The following is a 7,724-nucleotide window of genomic DNA, read 5'->3' on the forward strand; positions in this document are numbered from 1 at the left end:
AAGGGATAGTTAGACATGTGTCTCTTGTTGAAGACATTACCCCCTTTGAAGTAAATTTACTCCAAAAAGAAAGCAAATTTTTATCCAATGAAGCCTCCAGATACAACAGTTTTCAAGAAATACAAAGAACCAGGGAGTCCACAAAATAGACTCCTCCATGAGAATACAATCAGCAAAATCCTGACTATTAGAGTCTTCAGTACGTAAACTGTAGGGAAGGGTCAAAAAGATGAAGTGGGAGCTGCGCACAATGGTGCACGCCTGTAATTCAGTCGCTAGGGAGACTGAGGCAGGAGAATCTTGAGTTCAAAGCCAGCCTCAGCAACTTAGTGAGGCACTAAGCAATTCAGTGAGACCCTGTCTCTAAGAAAATAATTAAAAAAAAAAAGTCCTGGGGATGTGGCTCAGTGGTTAAGTGCTCCTGGGTTCCATTCCCTGTACTAAAAACCAAATCCAAACAAAACAAAACAAACTAAAAAATAAAAATAAGTAAATAGAAAAGAAAAGATGAAGTGAGAACCTATAGGTTAAAAGAGAACTAAAAACCATATAGCGCAGAACAAACAAAGAAAAAGCACACCAGGACTGGGAGCGTAACTCAGTGGTAGAGTACTTGCCTTGTGTGTATGAGTCCGTGGGTTTGATTCCTAACACTGCAGAAGAATACAGCCGGTCAGAGGTAATCTTTAGTGTGCAGAGAGTCAGATCTGGATGATAAAACTATATAGAGAAAAACAAAAAAGTAATTACCGTAGTGGTTTCTCTTAGTGGAGAGAGTGGCCATTGCTTTGGGAACAGTCATGGCGAGGCTTGGGGTGAGAGAGAGTTGATGAGGTTCTACAGTTTGAGCATTCCTAATCTGAAAATCCAAAAGATGAAACATTTTAAGTACCAGCATGGTGCCACAAGTGGAAAACACACCCATGGTAGATCACAGTCAAAATGCAGGAACACTAAAAATAGTGCATGAAATTATCTCTGGGCTCTGTGTATAATGTATATATGAGACATAAATGAACTTCATGTTTAGACTTGGGTCTCATTCCCAAGATTCTCACTGTGTATATGCAAACATTCCGAAATTGGAGAAAATCTGAAATCCAAATTACTTCTGATCCCAAATATTTCCTATAAGGAAGATGCAACTTACATTTCCTCTCACATTTGGTCATAAATCAGGGTGTTGCCTTTTAAAAAAATTTTTTTTATTGTAAACAAATGGGATACATCTTGTTTCTCTGTACATGAAGTAGAGGCATACCATATGTGTAATCATACATTTACCTAGGGTAATAGTTTTTGATTCATTCTGTTATTTTTTTTCTCCCTCCACCCCTCCCACCCCTCTTATCCTTCTATAGAGTCCTTCCTTCCTCCATTCTTGCCCCCTTCCCATCCCCTATATGCGTCATCATCCGCTTATTAGTGAGATCATTCGTCCTTTAGGGTGTTGCCTTTTAATAATTCAGGTAGTCATCTTATACTTTTTCTGTATTTGCACTACCTATTTAAATGAGAATTAAGTGATAACAGAAAACATTTACTTACATTTCACTTATTCATTTAGGTTTTTAATAATTTTGCAAAGATTCATTGAGTGTATGCTAGGGAAACGTAACAGATTCAGATTCCTACCTTTGGGAGTGGTGCTTTTGAGAGCAGAGTGAGAGGGTACACTTGGTCTTTCACTCTAATCCCAACAGATTACAGTTTGACTGCAGTGTAACTCAGTGGTAGAGTGCTTGCCTAGCATCCAAGAGGCCCTGGGTTTGATCCCCAGCACCACAAAACAAACAAATGAATTGCAGTGAAGCAAACTGGGTGAATGATAACTTCCAGAAGCTATGTGTTTTCCAGGGAGGGGTGACGGTATTCTGGAATAGGGGCAAGGCAGGAGAGAGAAAAAGTAGATTCCAAACATAATTTGGAGTTAGAACTGACAGATTGGTGATTTGATTGTGTGTTTGTTGTTTATGGTTGGGTGGAATGAGGAAAAACACCAGTGGTACCTTCTAGAATTAATCAATTGAAAGGATGATGAAGCATTTATTGAGATGACTGAATCCAAAGTAACATAAAGGAGATGACACTTCTGGCTCTCAAATCTGATATTCTGCTCTAAAAGGAGTGACTCATATTGTGTCCCAGGTTCCTAGAGCTTTGTTTTATCTAGGGCTAGACGCATGTCTTGTACACAGAAGGCTCTCATGCAGTCATTTGCAAACAATGCGCATGCAATGCCTCTACTGCAAATCCAGATAAATAGAGAGAGAAGCCCATCATGACCCTTCCCTAGCATCCCTGTGTTACATCAATTTACTGAGTACACCTGCGTGCATAACAGGGGAAGCAGTGTGGACATTTGTAAGTACATGAAACCCATTTGGTTCAGTCCTCGAAGAAGAGATTGATTATGTCTGGGGACAACTTCACAGATATAATGTTTTATTTAATTAATTTATTTATTTGGTGCCAGGGATTGAACCCAGGGGCACTTTACCACTGAGTCACATTCAAGCCCTCTTTAGTTTTCATTTTGAGACAGGGTCTTACTAATTGCTTAGGGCCTTGAAAAATTGCTGAGGCTGGCCTCAAACTTGCAATTCTCCTGCCTCAGTCTTCCAAGTCGCTAGGATTACAGGTGTGCCAACATGCCTGATGATATTATGTTTTAGTTGAATTGAACTCTTATCAAGAGGAGGAGGCAGGGCTGGGGATATAGCTCAGTGGGTAGAGTGCTTGCCTTGCAAGCACAAGGCCCTGGGTTCAATCCCCAGCACCACAAAAAAAAAAAAAAAAAAAAAAAAAGAAAGAAGGAGGCAAAGGCTGAGCAAGGTGGCCTGTAATTCCAGTGACTCTGGAGGCTAAGTTAGGAGAATCAAAAATTTCCATGGTAGAGCTTTTGCCTAGCATGCCTTAGTGCCTAAGTTCATTCCCTAGTACTACAATCAATCACTCAATCACTCAATTTAAGTAATAATAAAAGAATTAAAAATCATGGGCAAATCTTCATAATTTTGAAATCAGCCAAGAATTCTTAGACAAACTCTGAAGATACTAAACAACTGGCAGTGCATTTACCATAAAGCACCTTCCACAGAGAGATACTAGAACTTGTGAGCACAAAAGAAAAGGCAGTACTAGGTGTTGAATAGATAAAACTTGCTGTTCTAGGAAATTTGAGACGTTCATGGATGGAGGTTCCTTGACTGATTCATTCCACTTTATTCTGTTCATTCTAAACCTCTCCCACAGCTCTGGCTTTTGCAAACTTCTCCTTCTTCTAGGAGTGCGAGTTGCCAGCAGACCTGGAACAATTTACTCTGGCTGTGTTGGCCCACTGGTCTCACTGTCTTGGAGGGTAACAGCCCTGGTGATTTTAAACTTAGGCTAGGTCTACATGCCGCATCCTTACCCTCTCCCTTACCACCAGCATAAGCCTGGTTCTTTAGCCCACAGTCAGGTCCATATCTGTATGCCCTTAAGCAGTTCTAGCTCCAGGGACATGGGGGCTAGTTGGAAAGGCTCTTGGGTTCCTCTGGAAACAGATGTGGCTTTCCCAGCAGACAAGGAACTCTGGAAAATTCAGGGAGGAGAGATGGTAGTTTTGGAGTATAAGTGTCAGGGATAGGGAGGGAGCATGGTGGTGGTATAAGAGAAGAAGGCATGGTGGCAAAGATTGGTTAATTTGATCATAAGTTACCTTTGTATAGCACAGGAATGATGGGAATCTGGATTTGAGTTGGATTTATTCCTATGAGTGTGAGAACTTTTTTTTTTGGTGGCAATGCTAGGGATTTGAACCCAAGGCCCTTGGCCACATTGTTTGGGCTCTCTGTTCTCAGGCTCCTTCATGGGAAATTTAGGAACAAAAGCACTTAGCTCATAATTTAATGAGAATTTTAAGAAGTGCATTTAATGTAGTAACATATGGTAACACTTTTTTCTCTGCCATGGGAGTGGACATAGGGTGAACTCATTAAGTTGCCATGACACAATGATCCTAGGGAAGGGTCTTGTGGACCTCTCTCTCTATGCATCTGCATTTGCAGCAACTGCATCTCGTGTGCATTGCTTTCATATGATTGCATGAGCACCTTCTATGGGCAAGACACTTGTTTAGCCCTAGATATACACGAAGTTCTAAGAACCTAGAACACTCCTTTTAGAGCAGAATAGCGGGTCTGTCATGAGCGACATCCGTCTATGGCTTATTTCCAGTCATGCATTAATTGGAGGTGTTGTGCCTTTGTAATCCAAAATAGGAAACTATTTTTTTGATATCTTCTATTTGGCTTTGGAGTGCTTTATATGATGGAAGCTTACAGATCTATTTTCCTACTTATTCAATGGACACAATTTATTTTGCTAGACTCTGAGGACGCAAAGGTCAATAAGAAACAGAGAAATGCAATGAAGAGGTGATAGTGCCATAATAGATGTACAAACACACCTAGTCTTGGTTTAGAAGGAAGAAAGAAACCTCTTGGTGGAGGTGGTAAATCAGTCAGGATAGGTTAGGTTTGTGGCAATAACAACCAACCATCAACTCTCGGTGGTTTAATATCCCAAAGCTATCAAGACTTATGACATATAGCCAGTACACCTGGCAGGTGTCTCTGTTCATTGTGACCACTTGGGATCACAGGCTGATAGAGGTTGTGTGTTTCTTTTTTTTTTAATTTAAATTTATTTAAAAATTTATTTAAAATAATTTAAATTATTTTAAAATTTATTTTTATCAATACATAAAACATAAAGATCATATGTATTTTGGGGGGAACCATATGATGTTTTCTATAAAAGTTTTTTCAATTAATTTTTTTTTAGTTGTGGATGAACCTTTATTTATTTATTTATATGCCATGCTGAGAATAGACCCAGTGCCTCACACATGCTAGGAAAGCACTCTTACCACTGAGCCACAACCCCAGCTCCATGAGATGTTCGATACATGTACACATTGTGTAATGCTTAGGTCAGGTTAAGTATATCTATCTTCTCAAACATTTATCATTCCCTTAAGGTGATGACAGAGATTTTGTCTCAGAAGAGAGTTTGGGAGTTGCATATTGCCTCCTATGTTCCTGTGTGAAAGTGATGGGTACTGTCTCTCTCAATTCACATTTTCTTGGCTACAGTTACCCTTATGGGTAACTTAACATCAAAAGGAAGGAGTGTACTCCTGGCCTCTGCTTAGAAGGCAGAGAGGTAAAAACGCTTAGTGAACAGTGCTAGTAACTCCCATTGGTGACTTTGACTCAACATATAGAAGAGTAAAGAAGGACTTCCTACGGGGATGAAACGTTTTGGGGAAAGGTGCAAAGGTCAGAAAACCTGGTTGAAGAGAAGGGGTCCTGTATTAGTCAACTTTTCCTCACTGTGACCAAAATAGCAGACAAGAACAACTTAGATAAGGGAAACTTTATTTTGGCTCATGGCTCCATGGTCAGCTGAATTTGATTGTTGGTGACGGAGCCCTGCTCCTTTCAAGGCTGTCAAGACGCAGAGAGAGCAAGAGGAAGGGAATGCAGGGAGAATGAACCCTTCCAAGGCACTCCCCAGTGACTAAACCCCACCTGCCTACGTTTACCACCAGGTTGGCTCATTCAAACTAGGCTGGACTGATTAGGTTGTAGCTCCTGTATTCTAATTAATCCACCTCCAAATATTCCTGAATTAATACAGGAGCTATTTGGGGACCTCATATCCAAACTATAACGGGTGCCAATAGCAATGCTGGCAGGCATGGTTGCAAGCGAGGATACAACCTTGCTTCAAATGGAGAAGAAAGAAGGGTCTTCAAATGGAGAAGAAAGAAGGACTATCTATACACATCATGTATGTGAGAGAAAGCCCTGGACAGACTTAAAATTAACTGGATATGAGATATGAGTAGAGAGTCAAAAATGATTTTTGAGGGCTGGGGATATAGCTTAGTTGGTAGCATGCTTGCTTCATAAGCACAAGGCCCTGGGTTCAATCCCCAGCCCGGGAAAAAAAAAAAAAAAAGATTTTTGAGTTTGAGCCCAGGAGAATGATTGTATTATGATTAGAGAAAATAGTGGAAGACAGGTAATTTGGGGAAGTTGTGGCTTGTTGATTTCAAAGCAGAAGGCTTTATTTTGTTCATTCTTGTTGCCCAGTACCTAGGACAGTGTATGTGCTCAATAATATTGGTTGACTGTGTAACACTGGTCAACTCTATGACTCATGTAGAACACCAGTGGAGAAATTCCCTGCTGACTGGTAAGGCAGAGTGACATTCCTTGGTGATGTCTATACTGGGAAGGCAGTTTTCCCTCTTTGAAGCCATGGGATTAGATGACTAGACAAGAGAGAAAGTATAGAGAAAAAAGGGAGTAAGCTGAAGAGATAATTTTCGGAACCATAACATCTAGGGACCAAAGGTAGGCCATGAATCCAGGAAAGGTGGACATTTGTAGAGGGGATCAGTCAGTATCCAATGCAGCAAATGGATCACACCCGCAGAAGGAGATGGGCCAAGTGCCTCCCAACAAACAAAAAAGAGGTTGCTACTGGTCACCAGGAATAAGGTCAGTGTCATGGGAGGGAGGCTGGGTCACAGAGTGGCTCTAATTTTTGTTTGGTTTTGAAGACATAACTGAGACACAGTCATGTAGCAAGGTGACTAAGTGTCGGGAGCAGCATTTTGAATCATAGTCTCTGGTGACAGGAGCTCATCTGTGCTGGGAAATCCTTGTGCAAAGGTGTGAGTTGAGACTGTCCAGTTGCTATGGTGATGACCTGTTCAAAGGAGGTTCTGTGCATGCCACAGGACTATCAGTCTTGACCCTGAGTTCAGACACCAGTTGCCCAGGGTAATTATAATTGGACTGCCCAGAACTTCATCCTTCATCCTGCATGCTTTGAAGAAATTTTCTCACAAAAAATCCATTTGATGTTAAAACCTATATAATAAACATGCTAAGCTAGCTCTGGGTTGTTTATCCCTCATCAGGAGATGAAGAAACACCAGGCCCCAGCTTTTTCTCTCTTTGTGTGTCTGTTGGTCTTTTCTCCATCCCCATTGCCCCTCACTGGTTTCTGAATTAACAGCCATGCAGGTTGTGGCAACTAAGGTGAAAGATCCCGTGGAGACTGAAGTTGCATAATAGCAGGAGAGAAAAGATGGTTGGCATCAAAGAGTCAGATGGGTCGGGCACGGTGATGCATGCCTGTAAACCCAGCCACTTGGGAGGCAGGGGCAGGAGGATCACAAGTAGGAGATCAGCCTCAGCAACTTAGTGAAACTGTGCCTCAAAATAAAAAATAGAAAGCACTAGGCATGTAGCAAAATGCAAGCGTGCCCCTGGGTGTCATCCACAGTACCAAAAATAAAAAAAAAAAAATTAAGTAGAAAGAAAAGAGATGAAAAAGCAAACAAGACAAAAACAAACAACAACAAAAAACAACCTAGCTAAAAGAAGGGCTCCGTTCCAGAAAAAGAGATTGTTTGTAGTACAGGAAGAGTGGTTGAATGCAGTTGGTGGTTGTTATGTCCTTACTGACCACCAATCCAGTCGGGACACCCCCTCTCTCTTGAGTGGTGGCGGGTGGTCTCTCTCAGCCTCTATTCGAGGGGAGGAGCTTTCCTTGGAGGGCGTGTCGGGAGGCGGATCCGGCGGCGGCGGCGGGCAGGGGAAAGGTGCGCGGGCCGGCGGGGCGGGACAGACCCTGGAAGCCACACCCTGAAACTACCT

The 7,724-nt window shown here is 41.7% G+C and overlaps 1 non-coding gene across 1 annotated transcript; it reads left to right on the forward strand.

Moving 5' to 3' along the window:
- The first annotated feature begins 1,716 nt into the window (after nt 1-1,716).
- Trnaa-agc (transfer RNA alanine (anticodon AGC)) lies at nt 1,717-1,788 on the forward strand. Its single transcript has one exon. It is a non-coding gene; the product is annotated as a tRNA-Ala (tRNA).
- Nucleotides 1,789-7,724: the final 5,936 nt, after the last annotated feature.

The sequence above is a fragment of the Sciurus carolinensis genome, chromosome 11 (genome assembly GCF_902686445.1).
Source record: "Sciurus carolinensis chromosome 11, mSciCar1.2, whole genome shotgun sequence".
NCBI classification, from domain to species: domain Eukaryota; kingdom Metazoa; phylum Chordata; class Mammalia; order Rodentia; family Sciuridae; genus Sciurus; species Sciurus carolinensis.